We start from the raw sequence: 26475 nt of genomic DNA on the forward strand, positions 1-26475 counted from the left end.
AGGGCTCTCAGGACAGACAACAAGGGCAGATGCTCTGCAGAACGGGCAGGTGCTGGGATGCATGAGCCTGTGCTCCTGTCAAGTTCCCACCCAGGACCCAGCAGCCTCAAGGAGAAGGGCAGAGCTCATGTTTATCCACAGCCTCCAGAGTCATCTCTTGTCCTCCTGGGTAAATGTCTGGTACAGATCTGTCTGTCAAGTAACATAAGGTTATCTGGGTTCACAAAGTGAAACCTGTGGTGTCTGATTCTCAGGCTTCGTGTTGATGACTGGGCACTGCCCCATCAGAGCTGCATACAGAACATTAGCATGGAGATGGACCCTGGAACCTGTGGGCCACATCCCTGATCCAGACATGGTACCCACAGTAACAACATATATCGGCTCCGGTGCAGGGTGTGTGAGCAGAAGGGACTGTATGGAGACCCACAGATGACTGAGAGGAACTTTGTGTCAGATCAATCCTTCCAGCACCTCCCTCCAGGGTTTTTCAAACACTGGGCCCATGGTCCTGCTCCAAAGGAATCTTGACTCCAAGTGCTCAAATACCATACACTCTCAACTCTGTCTCTACCTTGTCACAGGCAAGGTCACTGTACACATATCAGTGGGAGCAGGAGAAAGGGGACAGATGAAAGTCATTTCATTTCCTGTCATGATTGAATTTTGCCATTGCACCTTAATGTCAGTCCTGGGCCTGGTGTTCGAGGACAATCAGTGAGCTGTCTCTCCCCCGCTGTCTCCAGCTCTTACACAGCATCACCTTGCTAGAGATGTGCTCACCTCAAATGTCAGTCCACTCTGTCCATTTCTCTGGCACTTGTCTCATGGGAGTTGTCAGGCTCTGCAATTACTATTGCAGGAGCCTCTGGGCAAATGAGCACAAGAAGAGATCAGTGAACACAGCTGCTCAGCCTCCCATGGCAATGGAAGAGGAACTTAATTCCTTCCTGGGAACTTTTCATCAGAAAACTGAGAATATTCTGTGGTGTCTCATTAATGGACCTGGGCATCCAGAATGAGTCTCTTTTTCTCATCTCTAAAATTAGGGGCCATCTTAGGACTCCTAGCTTTTGTTCACACATAGACTTCTTTTCAACCTATCGATGTGATCTGAGCATACTAGTATTCCTAAGTGTGCCTTGTGAAATGTAACTTTTAATATGACAATTCCTTTTCTGCAAGGACCATCCTGTGAGCCCATTACCACGAGGCTCTGTGGACCAATGGGAGTGTGGGCTTTGCTTCATCCCCAAACCCTCCTGAGAAGCCACATGCAGGACACCAATTCCATATCCACCCATAGTCTCACCACATTCTCAGAAGTCAGGCAGCAGAGAGCCTGGCAGAGGTCTGTACAGGAAGCACGGTGCAGGCAGATGGGCCTCACAGCCTGATGGAGCCTATGGAGCTGGCCTTCTGGATAGATCTCCCAGATCTATCCAGATCCCTGGACTCCTCCAATGATCACATCTCTACCCCACAAGCACCAAGGCTGAAAAGGGGAGTTCTTACCTTAACAGCCCAGTGGGACTTGGCCACTTTGGATTCAGGTCCTGCCCATATGCAAGGGCCACAATCAACCCTAGTTTACAATGCTGAATGGGTGGGGTCTGAGTCGATTCAGACCTCAGGGTTACTAAGGATGAAATGGGGGCTCCATGCCAAGTGTGGCCTTGGCCCCATGAAGACCTACTGTGGAGGCTGTGATGATTCTGATGGATGATCTTCCATCTCATTCACTGACCAATACTTGGTGGTTGCAGTTCATTGGAAAGATTGGAGTGTCACTTTGTGGACTTCAGGATTTGTTCAACATGTTAAATCTTAAGAACAGCAAATTTTCCATGGCTGTCAGATGTCATGGAAGAGCAGATAGATGTCATCAACCCACAAATGTACATGAAGACACACTGTGTGCAGACACTTTTCTGGGCATTGACCATGATCCTATAAGCAGAGCCTGTGCAACCACTGCCCTTTTGAATTTTGATGTTCTTTGGAGGCCACAGAGTCACCATGGCAGCAGAACAGATATTTCTCACCTCAAGGCCATTGTTTTGGTCCCCAGGCCTCCCTAGATGTGGGGACAGACCATAAACAAGGAGTTATACAGAGGCTAAGAGAACTGGGCAATGCATCACTGCCTGAGCTAGAGACTGCCGTGACACAGGACAGACACTGATTGATCCTTCACTTCTCAGATATTTATGCAGAGGCAGCCCTGAGCCCTTGAGTGCAAAGACAGGGAAGATTCCACTCTCTGTGTTCACCACACTGAATTGCACTGGGGACGGGCAGGGAGAAACTGTGTCAGGATTCCCTGTACAAAGCAGAAGTGTGATTCAATTGAGCATGAACTCCCACCCTTAGAGACTTCTGTCAGCCTCTAAGAGCTCCTTGGGCTGTAACTGCCCAATTATGGGTGGGTGAGGATGGGGATGGATGTTGTACAGACTGGACAGGAGGCCCATGCACCCCTCTCTACAAGTGAGCTGTGCAGACATTGTGGCAGGAAAGGCCAGGCCTCTCACTCTGCTAGCTCCCTGTCTCCCCAGGTCTTCTGTGCTTGATGCCCCATTGGAAATGTATGCCCATGTGGATCCTCAGGCTGAGCTTGTCCTGGAACAGCTGGAGCCTCCTGAACCACCAGGGACTGAGCTCTAAAATAAGTAGTCCCGGTGTGTGGGATGTGGGCTTTTGGGAAGTGATGGCTTTGGAACTCAACAAAGTGCCCATATGCTTGGTGGCCCAGGAGCACGACACACTCAGCAGTCAGTGTGTGAATACCGTCAGGGAGGCTTTGCTGAGGCTGTGTTGGTGCACATGGCTGCCTGGACAGGCAGTGGGAAGGTTTTGCTCAGGAAGCCCATGGACAGTTGGCGATCTTTTCCCTTCTTGCAACTACAGGGCCAGGTTCAGCCGATGAAGAAGTTGCACCTGCAGACCTTGTGCCAGCTTCACCTGAAACTCCCTCACCATCTGTGATCCAAGAGCAAGATCCAGAACTTGGATTATTTTGTCCAGCAGCTGCAGATCTAAGCCTCCTGGTGCCTCCACTCAGGAGTCATCTCTTGAGGTCTACCTGTGGGCAGCTCTTGACCCACACCTTCCATTCCCCTCTTTTCCAGATTTACTTATTACAATATTCACTGCTATACTTATTTACCAGAGATATGTTAGTGATAGAACAAACAGATAAAATTTAAGATTTTAATGTTGTTTAAAATCAGCTTGCTGGCATTCAGTGCAATCTCAATTTGAAGCTAATTTCCCCAATGTCCACTTCCAGAATACATTCTTCAAATATTTACACAATGGTGTTTTCTTTTCTTTCCCCTCTTGCACCATCCCAGCCACCACAGATTGTATACTCTCATAATTAACCTATATTACATGTCCCACATCAGTGCCATAAAGTTCAATTTGGCCAGAGAATGCTGGTAATGACTTTCTAGGGTCAGAGTAGGTTTAGGGTTTAAGCTAGACTTTTAAGGTTAGGGTTGGGCTAAGCTCCCAAATATTGCATCATTACCCACAGTACTGGTCATAAAGAAAGGACAATCAAGACATAGCAGCACCTTGTGTTGCAAATGTCTTAGTCCTGAGATGTGTGCTCAATGCACAAAACTTTGAGAACAGTGACTGGTTGTTGGATTGTACCACTGTGCACAAGATGGGGCCTAATTTCCATTCTATGCATCACATTTGCAATGGACCTATCACCAATGTAATCAGCATACACGGTATATAGGTACTAATAAAGTATACAATAATCTGTAAACAAAACACAATGCAAGAAAATCCATTCAGACATGTGGGAAAAAAACAGCAACTGATGAAAAACCTCACACAGAGAGGACATGCTCTATCTGGTCAGCAGTGGGTCCTTCATGCAGATGCAGACCTGTAGAGCAAAGCATCAGCTGTCCTCAATCTACATCCTCGCTAATGGAATTTCTGGGGCTAACCTTACTATCATAGGAATATGCACTTTTATACTTTTGTCTATGCACAACCTAACAGAGACACATAGAGGACTCACTGTGTGCTGAGTACCAGAGATCTACAGAAGCAGCTCAATCTTGGGGAGACAAGTGAACCCATACTGCCAACAGCTGGTGATGACTGAGTCATGGAACAGAAAGTGAAAACCAAACACAGAAAAGTCTACTGTAGGAGCCCTCAGTCTGGCTCCCAAGTCCTGCCTTTGTAACTCGGTTCAGACCCCTGACTTCTAGCAAAGTGGTCAAAACTGCTATTTCCTTTTTAGCCTCAGAATACAGGCTCAAAAGTGGGTCTAACAGTGACAGCTGGAGGTGACACTGGCCCCTCTGAAACTGCTATCTTTGAGCAGAAAGCCCCTTGTCTTCCTCCTCCTTCCTCCCCTGTCTCTCCCACTAAGTTTCAAAGGCTGAGCTGCTGCCCAGCAGTCTGGAAAGAGATGCTCAGCAGGGCCTTCAATACTTTTATCAACATACTTTTATATGTGACATACTGTGTCACATACAGTCAGTTTTCCAGTAAATTATCATGAGATGGAAAGATGTAGTAAAAAGTGACAGTTAGTTGGAAGGAACCCTGCTTTATACACCAAGATACCCACATCAATGTGGTGGGGAAGGAAATGTATGGGATTCTTGCCCCACTCCATGGACACTCAAAACTCAGTTGCCCCATTGCTGATCACACCCCACCACACTTGACTAAATTCTCATGGACACCAGGACTCGAACACTAGGTATTTCCCTCATGATCCAATGAGCAAGAAAGTGAGAACACAGCAGTGCCTGGCAACTAGCTGACCAGACAGAAAAAGAGATGACAATGGCCATGACCACCTTACCTGAAGTTCAGTCACTGAGAGGTACATTATGCACAGGTGAGCCTTGGGCCATCTCCTTTCCAGGTGCTGTCCACTCCTGAGAGGCCCAGAGATATACCAATAACAGGGTGATGAAAATTCCAGGCCTTATAACATGGTCATTTGGTCAGAACAGAGATGTACTGTAACAGTTGGGAAGAATTTGTCCCCAGACACAGTTGGGCTTGGGCACCCTTATTTCCCTTCCTTCCAATATGTTTTCCAGATCTCAGGGTCCGGCTTGAAGGTCTGGTGCACACAGCTTTTGTTCCCTGGCCAGATCCAATTCTGCTCATCCTACAGGAGCTATTTCAAAGTTACTGTTTCTACTTGAATTGTGCCAGACAGGAGCATCTGCATTTGTCTCCCCACATATCCAGATACACATGCATCACATGGCAACTCACAGTTTAGATCAGCTCCTTAGATGATCCACAGATTGGAGTTTGCAGACTGACTTTCAGACCTCTATTCTAAGCACCATATTCTGAGAACTTCTAGAGCTGTGAGCCAACATTAAGGGCTTCTAGTAACCTCAATCCTAGGCCTTGGGCCAAGTGCAACATAGGTTGGATTAAGCTTTTTCTAGGTGATAACCAATACTTGTGGGAACAGGATTCTCTCTGGGACAAAAAAGGATGGAAGGGGCATAGAGCAGCTCCTAGGCCAGCCAGGGCTAGCACAAGCCCAGCTGTGTGATCTTAGAAGGAGAATAGAGTATAGAAGGAGGAGGGAGGGATGCCGGAGGAATGAGGGAATGGAAGAAGGAAGATTAGAAAAAGGCCCCAAATTACTCAGTGATGGACAACCTTCAGTGATTTTGTTACCCACCATAAGTTTTGGGTGACAGCAGACACCAGTGACAATGGATTTTGGGCAGCTGAATGTGCATTGCCTCCTCCTGTGACTCCATTCAAAGGTCCAATGAAGACTGGAGTGGAAAAGGGCAGCCCTGGGTATACAAAGTCTGTTAGGGGAATGACAAAAGAATGACCTTTTGGAAGGATGGCAATGGTACACACTCTGTGTTTCCCAGTGTGGCTGCCAGACATAGCCAGTGTCCACTGCCACCCTGACCCAACACCCCCAGGCAGGGATATCCCTAGCTATTCAAGAGGGCCATCCCTATATCCTGACAGACACTGGCGTCCACACATATCTGAGAAGGGCTGCCCAACTCTATGGGTTCCATAGCACCCAATCCTGCCCTTGCTTTGTGCTCTCCTTCATAGCACTCAGCTACAATGGGGTGCCACATATTAAGAACAGATGGCTTGCAGAGTACATGGGGAGCTGCCTTCAGAAGGGTTTGTGCTGGACATGGGCTCTCCCTATCATGCGTTAATGCTGGGCCAGGTTTTAACACACTATGATACAAAGGAAAACTGAGTCTCCATGTGTTCAGGGATCAAGAGAGTCTAAGATATGCTGGCATGTAGCTCCACCCATGTGAGAGAGGGGCCAATGGACCCTATTGTCCTGGCCTACAGCCTGGGACTGACTCACCTCAGATCATGGTCTGACCAAGCTGCTTGAGAAATGCACATCTGCTGCTAGGGGAGATGTGTTCCACTTCCAGGTCAGAACATTTGGGAATATTAATGCCCTGTGCAGTACAGAGGAGGGATGGAAGTGGGTAAATGTCCATCACAGGGCTTAGGAAGTGATCACCAAGACACAGGCATAAAACTTGGTCTACATTCTTAAGCTGTATCCCAACAGAGAATTGGGCTTTTGGATGTGATGATTGGCTTGGAACAGGGCACAGGGAGTTTAGTTTTGTGGGGTATTAAAGTGCCCTGTGTCTGTGGTATGATATTTTCTTAGAGTTAGGGAGGTGAGTGGGTATTTTAGTGGGTAAGATCCCCAGGGAGAAGAAACCACACAGAGCCAACATTAGCAACAGTAGTAAGCAAGCATTTTTATTATCCAGCCTGTATATATCAGTCATCCTCAGGCATTATTTTTTGCATACTGTCACAAGCCTGAGGACATTCATGGCCGTCTATGCTAACTCATGCTTATATAACTATGTCCATGGTGTGCACATGACAATTGGTTGGGTGAGGTCCATACAGGTCCTCATACCCTTTGACATTGAAACAATATGCAGTGGTTTTTCTCATTTCACCAACTCAAAAATCAGGGAAAATGTGCTTATTATAAGTAACTCATAGGGTGGAATCACGTATGCAAAGAACACGACAACAGTAAATGTACAGCATAATACCACTAATCCCACCGCAGTGCAGGTTATGGCAATGCAAAGCTAGGTGGATTCCAAGGATTCCCACCACTGCATGAGCAGGTCCTGCTTCAAGGAATAAAAGGCACAAAACTCCAGGTCCATTATTTTTTTTCTTTTTTTTTTTATTTAAAGAAAGAAAACAAAATACAAAAAAGAAAAAAGGTAAAAAATATAGAATTCAAAAAAATTAACATCATAAAATCACTAATTGATATATTATTTATTGTTGTCTTTAAAATAATTGTTAAAGTTACAAAAACAAAGCATAAAAAGTCGCTGAACACTGAAACATTGACAGTGAAACCCTCCTGTTCAATTGATCTAACAGAAATTTAGCAATATGGTCATCTATCTTACATACTATATATACCATTATATCCTTTAGAGCACTTTTCTTCCCTTTCTTTTTTATAATATCTATTATACATTTTTGGGTCCCATTACTTTGTCAGTTTTTATTATTTTTTACACTAGAGAGGCAATGTGAGATTTTCTAATGTGAGTCTTATTTATTTTACTAATGAGGATATTCTTGTTACCTTCATTTACCTATAAAGGCCTCAGGATCATCCTTTTCTATAGCTGAGTAGTATTCCATTGTGTAAAAATACAATTTTTTCATCCACTTGTGGTTGATGGGCAGTTTGGTTGTTTCCAAGATTTAGCTGTCACAACTGTGCTCCACATATGTGTGCACATACATCACTGTGACATGATATTTTCAATTTTTCTGGGAAAATACCCAGGAATGGAACAGCTGGATTAAATGAAACTTACATCCTAGTTTTTTGAGGAATTTCCACATTGATTTTGATAGTGCTTTCACCAGTCTGCATTCCCTCCAATAGTGGAGAAGTTCCTTTTTCCCTTCATGCTCACCAACATTTGTTTCAGTTTTTGATGGCAGCCATTCTTCCCAGAGTAAGATGAAACCTCAGTGCTGTCTTAATTTGCATTTTTCAAATGACCAGTTATGGTGAACATTTCTTCATATATTTGTTTGCCATTTGTATATCTTCATCTTAGAACTGTGTGCTCATCTCTGATGTTCATTTTTGGAAAAGGTCTTTGATGTTTTTCAATGCTTTATATGTTCTGCATTTAAGTCCTGTGTCTTATATCCAGATGCTTTCTCAATCTGTTGGGTTTTTTTTCCTCACTTGTCTGATTTCTTTTGAAGTATAAAAACTTTTAGTAATATGACATCCCAGTTGTTGATTCTTTGAAATATTTCCTATGCACTTTGCATTTTATTCATGAATTCTTGGTCTACTCCTATATCTCCAAGATTGCTACCTACCTTGTCCTCCAGTAGATTTTTGTTTCTTTTTAATATTTAGATCCTTTATCCATTGGACTTAAGTTTAGTGTATGGTGATAGTTATGGGTCTAGTTTCAGTCTTTGGCATGTAAACTCAATATTTCCAACAGCATTTATTAATGAGGCTATCTTTTTCCAGTGAACATGTTTAGCCCCTTTGACAAATGTAAGGTGGCTCTGTGTCTTTCTAGTAGTGTTTGCATCTTCTAATCCCTTCCATTGATCCTCAGGTCTATTTCTTTGCCAATACCATGCTGATTTTATTACTGTGGCTTTGTAGTATAGTTTCAAGTCAGGAATTGAGATGCCTCCTGTCTTTCCATTGTTGCCCAGAAATGCTTTTGTTATTCTAGGTTTCTTCTGTTACCAGATGAATTTCAGAAATATTTTCTCTAGATCTGAAGGTATGTAATGATATTTTGTTTGGAATTGCATTGAATCTGTGTAACAGTTTTGGAAGTATGTCCATTTTCTCAATGTTGGTTCTTCCTAACCAACAGGAAGAAATATCCTTTCATTTTCTAAAATTCTCTTGAATCTCCATTTTCAGAGTAGTGTAATTTTCAGCATATAGTTCTTTTACATTCTTAGTTGATTCCTAAGTATTTCATTTTTTCAGATGCTACTATGAAAGGCTATATTTCCATAACTTTTCTCTCATGGAGTTTTTTGTTTGTGTGTAGGAATGTTATTGATTTTTGAGTGTTGACTTTGTATCCAACTATGCTGCTGAATTTGTTTATTACCTCTAGTAGTCTTTCAATGGAGTTTTTTGTATCTTCTATGCTGAGTATCACGTTGTCTTCAAATAATGATAACTTAATTTCTTCTTTTCCTACTTTTTCCTCATTTTATTTCTCACTCTTGTCTGATTGCTCTGGCTAGTATTTCCAGAAGTATATTGAATAACAGTGGTGATAGTGGACATCCTTGTCTTGTTCCTGATTTTAGTATGAAGCCTTTCAGTTTTGTCCATTTAGTATAAAATTGGCTGTAGGTTTGTCATACATTGTCTTTATGAAATTGAGGTACATAGTGTCTATTCTGAGCTACTGTAGGGCATTATCATGAACAGGTGTTGTATGTATTTATTTTCCATTTGTATATCTTCATCTGAGAACTGAGTGCTCACCTCTGATGCCCACTTTTGAAAAGTGTCTTTGAATTTGGGGGCTTGACATTTTTTCAATTCTTTATATGTTCTGCATACAAGTCCTTTGTTTTATATCCAGATTCTTTCTGACTCAGTGGGTTTTTTTTCACTTTGTTTGATATATGTTTAAGTACAAAAACTTTTTAGTAATATGAGATCCCAGTTGTTGATTCTTTGAAGTATTTCTCGTGTGGTTGTGTTTTATTCATGAATTCTCTGCCTCCTCCTATGACTTCAAGATTTCTACCTACCATGTCCTCCAGTAAAATTTTGTTTCTTTTTTAATATTAAGATCCTTGATCCATTTTGCCTTTAGTTTAGTGTATGGTGATGGGCATGGGTCTAGTTTCAGTCTTTGGCATGTAAACTCAATGTTTCTAACAGCATTTATATATGAGGCTATATTTTCCCAGTGAATATGTTTAGCCCCTTTGACAAATATAAGGTGGCTCTGTGTCTTTGTAGTAGTGTTTGCATCTTCTAATCTGTTCCATTGATCCTCAGGTTTTTTTTTCTTTGCCAATACCATGCTGATTTTATTACTATGGCTTTGTAGTATAGTTTCAAGTCAGGAATTGAGATGCCTCCTGTCTTTCCACTGTTGCCCAGAAATGCTTTTGTTATTCTAGTTTTCTTCTGTTACCAGATGAATTTCAGAAATATTTTCTCTAGATCTGAAGGTATGTAATGATATTTTGATTGGGATTGCATTGAATATGTATAACAGTTTTGGAAGTATGGCCATTTTCACAATATTGACTCTTCCTAAACAAGAGCAAGAAATATCCTTCCATTTTCCAATATCCTCTTGAATCTCTACTATCAGAGTAGTATAATTTTCAGCATACAGGACTTTTTCATGCTTAGTTAGGTTGATTTCTAAGTATTTCATTTTTTGGATGCTATTGTGAAAGGCTACATTTCAGTAATTTGTTTCTCATGGAGTTTTTTGTGTATAGGGATGTTATTGTTTTGTGACTGCTGACTTTGTATCCAGCTATTCTGCTTAATTTGTTTAATTTGTTTCTAAATTCTGTAGTCTTTCATTTGAGTTTTTGGGGTCTTCTATGTAAAGTATCATGTCATGCGCAAATAATGATAATTTAACTTCTTCTTTCTCTATTTTTATTCTTTTTATTTCTCTCTCTTGTCTGATTGCTCTGGCTAATATTTCCAGAACTATATTGACTAGGAGTGGTGACAGTGGACATCATTGTCTTGTTCCTGATTTAAGAATGAAGACTTTCAGGTTTGTCCATTTAGTATAACATTGGCTGTAGGTTTGTAATAAATGGTCTTTATGACATTGAGGAATATAGCATCTATTCTGAGTTACTGAAGGGTTTTTTTAATCATGAAAAGGTGTTGTATGTTATCAGAAGCTTTTTCTGCATGCATTGTGATGATTACATGATTTTTATTTTTGGCTCTATTGATGTGGTTTATTACATTCACTGATCTGTGTATGTGGAACCATCCCTGCATTCTTGGAATAAATCCTACTTGGTTATGTTGTATAATCTTTTTGATGATTTGCTACATTCTATTTTCCTATATTTTATTGAGAATCTTTACATCAACGTTTATTAGTGGGATTAGTCTATAGCTCACTATTTGTTTGGATCTCTCTCTGGTTTTGGTATCAGAGTGACACTTGCTTCCAAGAATTAGTTAGGGAGGACTGCTTCTCTTTCAATCTCATTGAAGAGTTTAAGGAGTATTGGAGTCAGATCTTCTCTGAATTCCTTATGTAATTCAGCCCTGAGTCCAGCAGGATCTGGGTTTTTCTTTGTTGGTAAGTTTTCAATCATGCTTTTGATTAAAGTAGCTGATACGGGGTTATTCAAAATTGGTATATATTCTTGATTGAGCATTGATAGGTCACATGTTTCTAGAAATCTATTTCTTCTGTTTTCCACCCTATGTGAGTAGAGATGTTCAAAGTAGCTGTTCATGTTGTTTTGAATTTCCATGGGATCTATGGTAATTTCCCTTTCGGTCCTTAATGTGTGTTTTTTTCTTGATAAGCTTGGCTAGAATTTTATCAATTTTATTCTCTCAAAAAACCAATTCATTGATTCATTTATTCTTTGTACTGTTTTTTTATTTCAAATTCATTAATTTCTTCTCTAAGCTTTAGAATTTCCACTCTTCTACGAAAGTTGGGTTTTATTTGCTCTTCCTTTTCTAGAAGCTTGAGATGTAGCATTAGGTTATTTGTGTTCATTCCATTTTCTTGATGTGACTACTTATTACTATGTGTTTCCCACTTAGGACTGTTTTGTGCCCCATAGGTTTTGGTATGTTATTCTGCATTTTTATTGTCTTATAAGTATTGTTTTATTTCTTCTTTAATTTCATCTGTAACCCATTGGTTGTTCAGAAGTTTGTTATTTAATATCCATGTATTTATGCAGGTTTTGCAGACTTTTTGCCACTGATTTCCAATTTTAGTGCACTATGGTCCCATAGTACACATGGGATAATTTTGCTCCATTTGCATTTACTTAAAAATATTTTATGGTATAATATATGGTCTATTTTGGAGAATATCCCATGTAGAGCTGAGAAGAATGTATGTTCTGATGTGGTTGAGTGCAATACTATATAAACAGTCACTAAGTTTATTCACTCATAGGTATGATTCAGTTCTGTTATTTCTTTGTTGACTTTTGTCTAGTTGATCTATCTCTTTGTGACAGTGGGGTGTTAAGGTTTCCTATTGCAACTGTGTTCTTATTTGTTTAGTTCTTCTTGTCCATTAGGATTTGTCTTACATAGTTGGGTGCTTCTATATTTGGTGCATATATACTTATAATTGTTAGTATTTCCTGTTGTATTTTTCAATATAGAAGTTTGTAGTGGCCTTCATTAACTCTTTCAATCATTTTAGGTTTGAAATTCACTTTGTCTGCAAACAGAATAGCTACCCCTGCTCTTTTCTGGTTTCCTGTTGCATGGAAACTGTTTTCCATGCTTTGATTTTTAATCTGAGTTTCTTTTTGAGTCAGATGTGTTTCTTTTATTCAGCATACTGTGGGATTTTATTTCTTGATCCATTCTGTCAATCTGTTTCTTTTGATGGGTGAGTTGAGCACATTTACATTTATGGATATCACTGATATGTACTGGCTTGAATTCGTGTTCCTGTTTTTGGTTTCCTGCTTTCCTCCATTGGTTAGTTTTCTGTCCAGCCTGGTCATTTCTTTCTGTTGTTCTGCAAATTGTGGTCATTTTTATCTCTATCTAACATGTCTTTCAGTATTCTTTCTAGGGTTGGTTTGGTGGACCTGAATTTCTTCAGTTGTTCATTATCATGGAACTATCTTGTTTCTCCATTAAATTTGAATGAAAGTTTTGCTGGATACGTCATTCTGGTCTGAAAGTTGTTTTCTTGTAGGGCATGAAATACTTCACACCAAGCTGATCCTTAACCTTTAGACTTGTGCTGAAAATTCTGGTGTGATTCTAATAGGCTTTCCTTGGTAGGTGAGCTGTGTCTTTTTTTCTAACAGTTTTCAGTATTCTGTCTCTATGCTATGTGTCTCAATCTTAATTATTATATATCTGGGTGTAGATTTATGTTGGTTGTGACTGTTTGACAGTCTGTATGCATCACTTTTTTGTATATCAGACTTTTACTGCCTTTGGGAAATGTACTACTATTATTTCTCTGAATAGTTTAGTTACGTCATTAGTATCAACTCCTGTACCTTCACTGATGTCTATTACTGTTATGTTTCTCTTCACATCATCTTGAAGCTACTGAATTGTTATTTTATGTTGCTCTGTTGTTTTTAGAAGTTCTACCCTATCATGATCACTATGTATGACACTGTTCTCAAGCTATCCTCTGCTTCTTATAAATAGCTTTACCAGCTTTCAATAGTTTTTTGTCTTGGATATCTCCTTCCACTTGTTTCATGGATTCTGCTTATTTTCTACATTATTCATTCAAGGTTTCAATCAAATTCCCATGCTGTTGTCTTTTTAAAAATCTATTTCTTCTCTAGCTATGTTGTGCAACTAGTTTAATAAGGTTGGTATTTCTGTCTTTACATGGGACATTCTTTCTAATTTGATTTCTGCTACAGCCTCATGGATTTCTCTCTTTGCTTCAGTTGCTATCTTTCCAGAGATTTCTGGTATATAATTTTTAAGATCCTCTATTTCAGTGTTACCTGTACTTGCTCCTGATTGACTAGAAGTTTGAGATTGCATTTTGCCATTTCACCTTGTCATTTTCATCCTTTGGGTACATATTCGGTCTTCCAATCCCAACACAGTGTGGATTTTAGGGTCCTATTGTGTGGTTGATGTTTGTGCAATTGCTGGGTACCAAAATGAAAAGGAGAGCCCGTCACCTGAATTCCTCCTGCAGGGCCTGTTTTGTGAGTTCTATATTCTTCCTGGACTAACTAGCCTAAAAGAATAGATCTAGTTCTTGCTATTGCTATGTCTTCAAGTTGTTGCAGGTCACCAGATCTCCCTGTCTATAGTGTTTGTGTTAGCTGAGGCCCTATTGTGTCACTGGGTGTTTTATAAGCTCTTTTAATTTTCTCCAAGTGAGGGGAGGCCTTATTGGTGTGCTCCTCAACTTGTCTGATGTTCTCTGTGTTAAATGTTACTCACTCTCTTGCCAGGTTTGCCAAGGGCTTGTAGTTGGAGGAAGCTTCATTTCTGTTCCTATTTACCCACTGCAAACCTCTATTTTAGGGGCACACTCACCACACTGAGTGGAGCATGCTGACAGCTTCTGTTTGTGTGAGGGGTTCTTGAGTCTCTCATTGAGCCAGCATGGTAATCCACTGTAGTCCAAGGTTTTAAGAGAAAGAGTCAGAGCCAAAGATCAACTGTAATACTAGGTCCAGGAGGTGGGGGAGTTTTCAACTGTGTGGGCCTGAGTGGCAGTCCAGTACATCCTTGGTTGCTGGGTTGTGGGGTAGACCCCTGGTGGCAGTCCAGGAGTCTCAGCTGAACATCCATTTATTGGAGGGCCTCTTGTTCCTATCTTTATTGGTCAGAGATATAAATGTCATATTCTAATGAAAGACAACACAAGTACCTTGTTGGGTTGTGGTTACCAAATCAAGGCTCATGTGGTTTTGCAAAACCACCTTTCACATTTGAGAATTTTCATCCATGAGCAACACAAAGCCTAGCAAGTAAAGTTAATGGTGTGGGCCCTGCATTAATAAGGGTTTAGGTCCATGATTTTTGTAACTGGTAGCAACACAGCCACTAGGGCAAACCACCAGGCCATCTGTACAATATGGTGTCACCTATAGAACAGTTTCACAATATTGCAGTGTGTCCATAATAATGGGTTTGATGGTGTAGTGGATATATGGGAATACTCAGGTGGTGTCCTGGTCAGTGTAGGATAGTTATGATCAGCCCTAGCTGACACAGACTTAAGAGGCTTCCACAGTAAGCCAATCAGTGGGCACCACCCTGATGAGCTTGTTGAGACCCCAAATGTCTGAATCATTTTTCAGTGATACACAGTTACACAGGTGAAGTCATATCCACACCACAATGGGGTGCTCCAATGCTGCATTTACCTGTTGAATAAAAGTGGGGCTGCATCCAGTTATGATCCTTAGTTCCCTGTTATCCAACCCCAGACACTGTACATAACAGACCCCAGGCCATGTGGTGCAGTCATGCTCTTCATATCAGCACCTTGCCGGTCTGGCATCTCTGATCCCAGCTGCTGCTGTCAACAAGTAATCAAAGTATGCTTATCTGCTCACAGGTTGTCCTTTTCACATTCTGTAGAACTTGTCACATAGAGGCAGTGCTGGCTGGAATAAATTTGGCACATCTTCTGTGAGCTCAACTTTTTGTTATCAGCCCCATTTTCACATAGCTATAACACCCATGTTGGGACAGTTTCACTCACATTTTAATTCAAATGTTTCACCAGCTCCCATATTCCAGGGCTATGCAGATTGTATATGTGTATCATGGGTAGAGAGGAGCAGTCCCTGAAGTCCCCCTCCTTGGGCTAGGGGTTCCTCCACCTCCTCCTTCTGTCAAGTAGCAGGTCTGAGGGAACTCACAGAGACTGTCCTGGTCATGGGACCTTAACCTCAGAAGGAGGCAGAGCTCCCTGGTTCATGCAGTGTGACTTCAGCAGGAGCCTGCAGTGATTCAAAGGCCTCTGTGGGATCCACATGTCTATCACTTCTGAAGGCCTTCCACATTCTCTTGGGAGTCATATGGACTCTTCCCAGTCTCAACATTATCAGTAATCAGGTAAGTGAATATTCATCTCACAAGGAAAAACCCTGCTCATGTATTGAAGAACACTAAGAGCCGACTTTGTTTTTAGGTCAAAGTATACTGGTACTGGTGAGGAAGGAGACTCCTTTTGCACTGCTAGTGGTATATTCATTTAAGAAATCAATTTGGTAGTTAATTGAAGAGTAACACATCTGACTACCTTAACATTCTGTGCATCCAGTCCTCTCTATGTCATGAAGAGAATTTCACAAGATATTCACATCAGGTTTGTTTTCAATAACTGAAAACTACAATGTGAATATCCAATAACATCTAAATGAATAAAGAAACTACAGCAAGCCATGACTTGAAATTCTAATAAAAATATAAAAACACTGTACTAAAACCTCAGAATGATTGATTGGTGAAAGAAGGAAGAGAGGACAAATTTTGTCCAGTCAATACATACATTTGCAAAATATTAAAAAATACAAGGCAGGTCAGTCTGTGCCTATCTGATACACGAGATAATACTCTGTTCTAATAAGAGTTGCTGTGGATCAGGAATCCAGGAGGCTTTTCTGAGGCTGCTACCATAGTAGTTTGGTGCACAGAGCTACATACTCAGTGAACATTCTGCTAGGGCAGAATTTGCTCTCAGGCTTTGTCTTTTGTCTACAGGAAGGACTCAGGACAAAAGCCTAATGTCTCCTCTGTCTGTTTTCCCTTTTGTCACTCAAGGTTCATCAGTCTCTCCTCAGGAAAGCTGCAGAGATAGAAGCAACTTCTTTGGAGCCAGAGATCGAGAGATGGACAAAATAACAAAAAACAAAAAACAAAAAAAAAAAAAAAACACCATACTGGGGAGAACAAAGGAAAAGATCAGGAGATTGCTCACAGTTATTTTGTGTGAACCTTAGTAGTACCATCACACAACCTCTGCCATATTCAGTTATTTAAGAGTGAGTCAGGAACTGGAGAGAGCTCATGATACAATACTTGCTTACCATGCATGAGGCCCTGGGCTCAGTTTCAGCACTGCTAATGCAAAATTAAAATAATAATAATAATAAGCCACAAAGTTAGGACCATAGGGCTGTGGATTTTGCTCAGTGACATAAGCGCCTGCCTTGCAAGCAGGCAGTTGTGAGTTCAATCTCCGGTACCGATAAAAAGGAAAAAGACAAGAAAAAAAAGTTAGGACCATAATATAGGCAACAGGCTACTAAGGATATGGCCATCACAAGATGAACTTTCAGCTACTGAGTAGAAGCACAGGCCATAGGCCTGGTGGCTCACACAGGTGTGAATATAGGAACTATGGACTTAAATATGGGGATGCAGCTCCATCCATAGTGCTTTCTCAGCCTGTGTGAGGTCCTGACTTGATTCCACAGCATCAATATATAGAAGAAATTGAGATGGTTAGGGAAAATATGGATGGCTGAATCAATGCATTTCCACATCCTCATGAAGCCACCAGGCAAACATGTCCAGGAGATGAGTCTCATTTCTACCACCACACAGAAGGAGCCAGCATTTTGTGCACTGTGTTCCACTCCATCCTACCCTTTACTGGATTTCACTTCTAATTCTCTTCTCTAGGTATACATGACACCAGCCCACAGATTTTACAAATGTCATCTCACATCACTGATAAAGTTCCCAGGTGGCAGATACCAGGATGAGATCCATAGAGGACACTAACACATTGGGAAGGTCCTGAGAGACATGGTGTCCTGTCTAGGTTGACATAGGAAACCAGAAAAACAAGTTCTATCCAAATCCCTGACTTTTGCCTCAGAGGTGAGACACTTCCTGCACTGCTGTTTTTTCTTAGCCTTGGGAAAGCGTTGCCTCCAGCCAAGGATCCATCACTTGAGTGAAAAAGCTGTTGTTTATTGTGAAGGACAATGGAGAGTCATTCCGTGGGATTCCCTATTATCTAGAGCAGGAATTTCTGTGAGATATCATGGTCCACACAGAAATCATGCAGGAAGCTGGTGGGTGCATTTAATTATCAATTTTTAGGCTCTGACAGATGTAATGACCAGATTAAACATAAACACTGTTGTCTTGTGCTTTAATATTGTGCAGGCCACACAGTCACCCTGCAGAGAACACCATGTAATACCCACATTACTGGGAATGTGCCTAACTTCCTGGCCTCTGTACATATGAACACATAATAGGGTAAGGGGATTTCCTCTAAGGCACACAGAATGCAGTGATGCATCATTATATAAACCGAAGATGGAGGAAAGGCAGACAGAACCCACACTCTCTGTCTACTCACTTTGCAGGTATATATAGTACAGCACCCCTGTAGAGTGACCATGAGTAGAGTAACACTGCAGCCACCACTCTTGCTCAGAGACAACAGGTCACAGGGCTGGAAAGGGAGGTTTTTGTTAGGCTTACCTGAAGAAGGGAGGACAGGTGGTCACAGCACTGTTAGGGACTTCTGTCAGCACGTGAGGACCACCTGGGCCAGCACTACCATTCAAGGCAAAGAAAAGGCTGGGGCAGGGCTCTGCAACTGCAGCAGGAGGTTGATGTCCAAATCTATAAGATGCCCAGTTGAGTTGGACCAACCTGAGCTCACTGAAAATGAGAACTGCAGTCAGAAGGGTTTGGCCTGGGTCTGTGGGCCTCTGGGGAGTGCACGGGACACTTTACACAGACAAAGACTCCAAGATTTGGTGCCTCCTGCAACACTGAGACATGCAGAAGTGAGTGGGTCAAAGAAGAATGTGAAGCTTTCCTGGGGTGGTTTTGTGCACAGAACTGTCTGTGACAGGAACAGGGAAGTTCTAGGGCCTGCAAGGTACAAGGATATTTGGTGATTTTTCTCCTTCTGCTGTCACAGGGTATTAGTAGCTAAGTGAGTTCAAGCCCCACATGCAGAGTATATGCTAGATCCATCTCCAGTGACCTCACCAGCTTTAGTAAAATTTAAATCCTGCTCAGAGTCGCTTTACCTCCTAGTAGTTTCCAATATGACATCAAGGTGCATCCACACATAGGCATGTAAGAATCTGTGTCCAAGAATGATGTCTCAGCACTGTAGTTCCTTGTGGTTACCCTGGCTCAAAATAAAAAAGAATTTTAAAAACAGAAGTTATTCTGATTCAGTGCAAGGCCCTTGTCACAGTTTATGTCTGTGGCCACCAGGCCATATGTGTTTATATTATGCATTTGGGACTGGTTCATTGTTTATCCCTTGGACTGGGGGAATGAGTGCTACACTGACCTAGGGGTGGAGCCAGGATGTGATGTAGTGGCAGAAAGAAGGCCTGTCTTGCTCTTTTGCCTGTTTCCTCCTTGCTGTTTGCAGCAGCCATAAACTGTGGCCCCACCATGCCAGCCTGCCTTGGAGCCAACTGAGTATGGACTGATACCTCCAAAAGCTGTAAGAAATAAACCTTTTGTTTGCCAACTTCTCACATCAGGTATGTTGTCTCTGCTACCAGGAAAAAGTAACTAAGCCAGCCCTGCATTCAATTCCCAGAACTGAGTTAAGTAAAAAAAACAAAACAAAAAAATAAAAACTGGGAGCAAGATGAGGTGCTACAGGGTACCACTGCCTGGTCATTCTGAAGAGCAGTGTGCCCCAAGTACCTTCACACCTTTCTTGGGCACTTTGATTTTTAATATGATCAATTCCATGAGGGATGGGCAAAGGAAGATGTTCTCCTAAGAATACAAAATCTCAGGCACGGTGGTGAACAAATTTTTAACTCTCTACTAAACTGCATGGTGACCACAGTTAATAAGAAGGATAACTTTCAAAACTGCTAAACAGTGAGATTTACAGTCCTGATCACTGTGAAAGAATTTGTAGGTTGGGAAGTTGGTAGACACATTAACTAGATTGCTTCTTACTACAAAGGAGCCATAGATCAAAGGCACATTTTATCCCATAAACATATATAATGTTTGCTAATTTCTAAGTAAGGATAATCTGTAGATTCCCAGCAATCTGAGAAGCTAAGGAAGGAGGACCACAAATTTAAATCCAACCTGGGGAATTGAATGAATTATTTAGACTCTGTCTCAAACTTAAAAAAAAAAATGTTTTTTTAAAAAGTGCACAGCCATATAGCTCATGCAGAAATCCCCAGGATAATGGAACATATTATATAAACTGCATAGTATGAAAACTGCATAGTATGAAACTACTATGCTGTTTCATAGAATATAGTTATATAAAGTATATTATAGTTTCATAGTATATAAATTGCATGGTATGAAAACTTTAATCTATTTATAAAAGTGTTTTCATATTTTCTTATTAATATCTACTTATGCTACATTTTATAAGAAAAGACGAAAAAGGGGTTGTTTTGTTCTGAGACAAGGTCCTTCCATGTAATGCAGCTTGACTTTGAACTCACCAAGTATTTCAGGCTAGCCTGGCATTCCCTGTGATATCTCTGTCTAACTCTCCAGAGTGCTGGAAGTACAGGCATGAACCACCATGCCCAGCAAGAAAATGTTTTTTTTAATTTTTAATTTTAAAGAGAATAAAACCAAATGAAACAAAACAGAATAGTCAATCAAAACAAAAACATGAACATGTCACATGACTTAAAAACAAAATCCTACAGTAGGTTGGGTGGCCTGCCTTTCAGCCTGCACAGAAAATGACTCAACATCTCGCTGAACTCCAAATTTTCCAAGATAATTGGACAAATAGCTAGATTTTGAAACACGTAAACATGGCTTGTTTAGGCACCAGTTCATGTCAAGTGTCAGGGAAAGAACAGAGAACTCTGAATTAGTATTTCCAAATTCTGGAATTTATCCCGAGAAAAAATGATATATGTTCAATGCAATTTTTCTAAGAGGAACTAGACTTTTGTACATGGTCAGTAACAGGATAACTAAGTAAAACTCTACCTATGCAAATAATATAAATATTCAACACTATGCAAATATATAAATCATATGAGCAGAACTGGGTAGCAGTGGTTAGAGACAGCTGAATATGAGCAAGATGGATATTCTGTAGCAGGGTTCAAAAATGTGTGTGAATTATTTTTATTTGTGGATTTAAAATTTTAAACCCTACTGATCACACTGCCTTGTTGTCAAAGCCCCGTGCTGTATTCAGTCTCCTTATGTTTACAAAACATAAACACCCAAGTGGCACCAATATTATAAGAAGCAGAAACCCCTTATCAATGGAAGGGACTTGAGCCAAAGCACGTGCAGGTAGAATAATAACTGCTGTCTTACTGTGATATCTTGGTCCTCTCTCAGTCCCTGCAGGGAGGAGCTCGGAATGGAATGAAATCGTCGTTTTGGGGGTAAATGTCCCCTGCTCAGCACAGCCAGGCTCAGTGACAGCAGAGGCCATGTGAGACCTGAGCCACCTCCCGCAGGTCCCACACCAGGGCTGGGTTCCCAGCAGCGCCAGGAGGGGGCCAGGAACTCCGGACCGTGAGCCAGGCCTGGCTGTGCCGACCCCTGAAGCAGAGGAGGGAGGAAGGGAGAGAGGGGCCTTGCCGGCTAAGGCCGGGTCGCCCCAAAGCCGCGCCCGCCGCCCTGGTCCCAAGCCGCCAGCAGGACTCCCTGCCGAGGCACCTGCGCCCGCTAACTCGGGGCCATCCGGCTGCGCCGCCACTCACAGCCGGCTCCCGCCCGCTTACCTGGCCCAGACCCCAGCCCCCACCCCGCCACAGGCTAGGCCGCTGAAGAAAGAGCGTTCAGGTCTCCAGCGGGCTTCTCTAGCACCAAAATGGCGACTCCGTGCACAAGACCGGCATCCACTGTGAGGGCGAGGCCAGGGGCAGCGCGGGACTTAGTGGGATGTGCAGGCGCAAGGCGAGGGACAGTCCGTGGGCTCAGCACGCGCAGGTTGGCCAAGTGGAGTATAATCTTCGCTTGAGGCCAGTGGTGGGGCTCAGCGGCTTGGGAGGCGGGGCAAGGGGCGTGGCCAGAAAGTTGAGACCCAATAGGTATGTAGTCTTCCTGTGGGGGGAGAATGAGGAAGGGGGCGTGGCATTAGGGGTTGGGTCAGGCTGAAGGGAGGTGTGGTTGCAGGTCTCTGATGAGGCTTGTGGGAGTCTCTGAGACCCAGGCCGGCTATGACAGGAAGCAGAGCAGTGGACTGAGTCTGAGGCTTGGAATTTATGGATGTCTGGACTCAAATCTTCCCAGGCCTGACACCTTAGGCACACTGCTTCTCTTCTGGGAGCCTCAGTTTCCACTATTGTTATTCTCCTATTATTTCGCTTTGAAATATTGTGGTGTTTTTCCATTAAAAAAACAAACCGTTATGAAAGGCAATACTCATCTCTTGGCACTGCTGTGAAGATCCAAAGAAGAGATCTTCCCATGGTTCCTAGCATATAGCAAGTGCTCAGATACAATTGTTATTTGTCTTGTTGTCCTTTTATTACAGAGAAATGAGTGTTTTCAGTGTCCATTGTCTGATTTCTTTATATCTTAAAAGTATCTTTATATGGGGCCTGGGGATTTAGCTCAGAGGCATAAGCACCTGCCTTGCAAGTAGGCGGTAGTGAGTTCAATCCTGGTACCGATTTAAAAAAGTATCTTTACATGTTAATATAACATATTAATAAGCATATGTAGCACTTACAGGTGTCAGGCCAGGGCCCCTCTGAGACGCTTTACATATGTTAATTCTTACAAGAGTGTGAGTTAGGAATTATCTTCATTTTCATATCTGTGTGAGCCTAGACACCAACATTAAATACCTTTTCCACTAACAAAGCAGTGGACAGAATTTTAACCCAATGGGCCCAACACCAACATCTCTGTTAACTAATCCATAATTAGCACAGCAGCGCTGCAGTTCTGCTTTGGATTTGTCATATGAGTGAGGCATGAAATTGTTCATGGGAGGTTGCACAGGTAGCTAGAGGCATTTTGTGTCAGGGTGCACTAGAGGATCAGATTTAATTTGTGTGTGTGACAGATAAGGATTTACAAAGGAGGCTTAGGAAGGCCATCTGCAGGGTCAGGTGGAGAAAAACGCACATGGCCAGATGCTCATTGGAGATGCAAATATCAACACATAAGTCTAAGACCTGGAGCTCACAGCAGAATCCTTGGAGAGTCTCTGGCAGGAAGCAGAAGAATTTGTGGTAGGATCCTGGAAATGACACCTAAGTTGATGATAAGGTCTCAAACTCTTCTGAAGAGGCAGAAGCCAGACTTTCTCCTTTCCCTTTTTACTGCCTCCAGGATGCAGGACTATTGGTTGCCCACCACACACAGGTAAGGTTTTCCATCTTCAGTGAGTCAGTAATCTACATACAAACGCAAAACTGTGATAAAACAATCAACTAGGTGTTCTTTGCTTGTTGGCTGTTAGTTTTTGAGACAGGATTTTCTTTGGAGTTCAGGCTGGCCTTGAACTCACTGTGTTGCTCAAGCTAGTCTCATACTCAGATTTTGCTGCCTCAGCCTCCCAAGTGCTGAGTTTACAGGTGTGCACCACCACACCCAGTTCCTCCTTCATTTGAATGCACTTATTCCATCATTCTTGCCGTTTTCTTCTGAATCAATTCTGGAAGTCCTCTTATAAGGATCTTTAGATTTGCTGTTGTGGCTGCCTCAATATTTGAAGCAGTTCAAACTATTTACCTTTCATGATCATTTTGATTTTGGAGAAGAGTCAGAAGTCACAAGGCTTCAGATCTGGTGAATGAGGTGGATGAAGACACACCATAATGTATTTATGAACCGTCCTTCCCATTGGATGGCACTCAGCAGCAGTACTCACTATATTTTTATCTCAATTTGTAAAGACACTCGCAAAAGAGGACTTCCAAACTGCTCCAAAAATTGCAAGAACAAATGGAGAAGTGTGTTTGAAGCAAGGAGGTATATTTTATTTAATTTATTTTCAGAATGTGTCTTTAAGGAGGATTAATGAGTATGTATCTCTTATTGTAATAAATTTAAAGAATTTGAATATTAGCTGTATATTTTCATCAGCCCTTGTACTTCTTCCTTGAGGTTATTAATTAAACATCTGCATATTCAGCGTCATTTATACAAAATAATTGGGACAAGAAGTGTTTTGAATTTCTGATTTTATTATTTTGTAGAACTTGCATAGACATACTAAGTTGTCTTTAGGATGGGACCCAAGTCTAAACATGAAATTTATTTATAGTTCATATATACTTCATACTCTGAGCCTGAAGATAATGTTATACAATATTTGTATTAATTTTGTGGTTAACATGTGTATTGTGTTGTTTCTTTGGTGTGGGAAATTGAAAATGTAGATAAGGACTAAAATAAAATAGATATTTGAACATTTTCTAATGAGATGGGGAATTATGGATGGAGGAGGGAGAAAGGAAGGAGGGAAGTGAAAAAAATGATGAGAAAAGAAGGAAAACAGCCTTCCATAAATAAGGAGGGGAAGGGAATTGAAGGAAAGGACAGGAATGGAGGAAAAAAAAAGATTCATCTCATGTATAGTACAAATTTCCCACGATTAACATGATCATTATTGACATCTAAAATGTACCAATAATCTTAATTAAATAACATTTTGTGTTTGAAACAAAATTACTTTTTGTGGAATTTCTCAATTTGGCACTACATCGTAGTCAAAAGTTTTGGATTTTGAAGCATTTTAGACTTCAGATTTCAGATTAGGAATTTTCAGACTATACTTGGATAGTGATTTGATAAGCATCCCCCTACCTCAGTAGACCATAAGCTTCATGCTGAGAGTATGAGAGCAGTCTCTTTGCCTCTACTGGTGTCATAGTTTGTGTCAGTGCCCCTCCCAAGCATCATACAATAATGAATGTGGCAAAATCCAGTATTTCTGATTGGTTCATTGTCTAGCACTCAGATTGGTGGTATGAGTGCTACACCTGCCCAGGAGTGGAGCCAGCATAAAGTGTACCAGAGGGAAGAATGCATGTCTCTCTCTTTTGCTGTGCATGCTTGCTGTTTGCAGCCATGATTAACTGCTTCCCCTCAACCATTTCCATTTGCCTTGGAGCCAACTGAGATTGGACTGAAACCTCTGACCTGTAAGAAATAAACCTTTCTTTCTTGCATGTTGGGTATCAGGTATTTTGTCTCAACAACCAATGAAAAGTAACTCACACAACTGGTAATCAGTGTTTCTCAATACCCAACTCAATGCCTGACACAAGAATGGTGCGCTCTTGTTGACAGAAAGAAAACCAGCAGTAGCACACAATTATAGATTTGTATCACACAGAATTTCACTGCTTCCAAGGCTCTGCAGTGAAATGAGGTCTCATCAGTTTTCCTTTCTGTAGGCACTAAGCTTGTCATTTATTTTGCTTTATTATAGCAGATAATGCTCCTCTATCCATGTTCCATTCTCCCTATGGTCTTAAAAATAAATTGTAAGCTGTTATACGGTCTCATGCTGGGCATGGAAGTCAGGACCTCCTGCATGCTAGGCAAGTGCTCTACCTTCAAGATATGTTCCAGGCCTCCCTTTCTTATTGCTGGACTTTAGGCCATGGGAATGTACTGCAGTTTTAGCCCCAAGCTGACTGAAGTTATTTGATAGGACATTGTAATCAATAACTACCCAACTGAGCCCAGTAAAACCAGAAAATTGAGTGCCAATTATAAAATTTTGCAATAAGGCACTGAGTTTGGGAGTGCTTTGTTATACAACAATGGCTAATGAGCAAGATAGGAGCAATAGAGGCACTATTCACAATAACCAATAAGGCAAGAAATCAGTCTAGGTATGTGTCAGCAAGACAATGGGATAAGCAAAAATGGCATTCACATGTACACACATGCAGGTGCACACACACACACACACACACACACACACACACACACCCTATTCAACCATAAAGAAAAATGAAATCCAGTCATATGCAGAAAAATTCAGGGAAGTGGAGGATATCATGTTAAACAAAATAATTCAGAAAGACAAATACTGCATGTTTTCTCTCATATGTGAAAACTAAAAAGTAAAGTAGAAGAGGGGCTATGCAGGCCTGGGAGGAGAGTTAGGATACAGTGAGAAGATAGGAGAGGGCTTGACAAACTTCACCAACACACAGTATATGCATATATGAAAATATCATAGTGAATCCCCTTACTCTATACAACTAGTATGCGTCAATAATTATAATGTGTAAAAAGGAAAAGAGATGGAACAAATTTTAAAGCATGTGGGCAGGTACATGCTAATGCATACATTGCTTAACCCCTTGCTAATGCCATGCACCTGGGTGGTTTGCAAGTAACAGGAGTGCAGTGATTACTGGGAAAACATCATTGGCCATATTAAAGGCTCAGACATTTGCATGTGGAACATGAATCAAGAGGCCCAAGGCTAAGAAGCTCGCTATCATTTGATAAAAGGTCCCTTTCCCCCAAGTCATGTACTATAGCAAAAAGATCCCGTGCCTTCATATGGCAGGGAGGTAGCTGCCAGACACCAGGAACAGGGTCTGCATGCTGACTCTCAATTTGTAGAAATGACCTTGAAGAGATCTTGTCACATTTCCACACTTAGTTTTCTCACTTACAAATGATCACTTATTTAAGCAGCAGTATGAAGAATAGAGGTGAGAAACAGCATTTCCACGGTGTTCATGAGTTAGAGGGGGCCAGCAGAAACTGTTTTGCAGCATCTTCTTCAGCCTTGCATCTCTGGCCAT

Source organism: Cavia porcellus, unplaced genomic scaffold (assembly GCF_034190915.1).
Source record: "Cavia porcellus strain 051 isolate PalLab524CR breed Dunkin Hartley unplaced genomic scaffold, mCavPor4.1 scaffold_34, whole genome shotgun sequence".
Taxonomy (NCBI): Eukaryota; Metazoa; Chordata; class Mammalia; order Rodentia; family Caviidae; genus Cavia; species Cavia porcellus.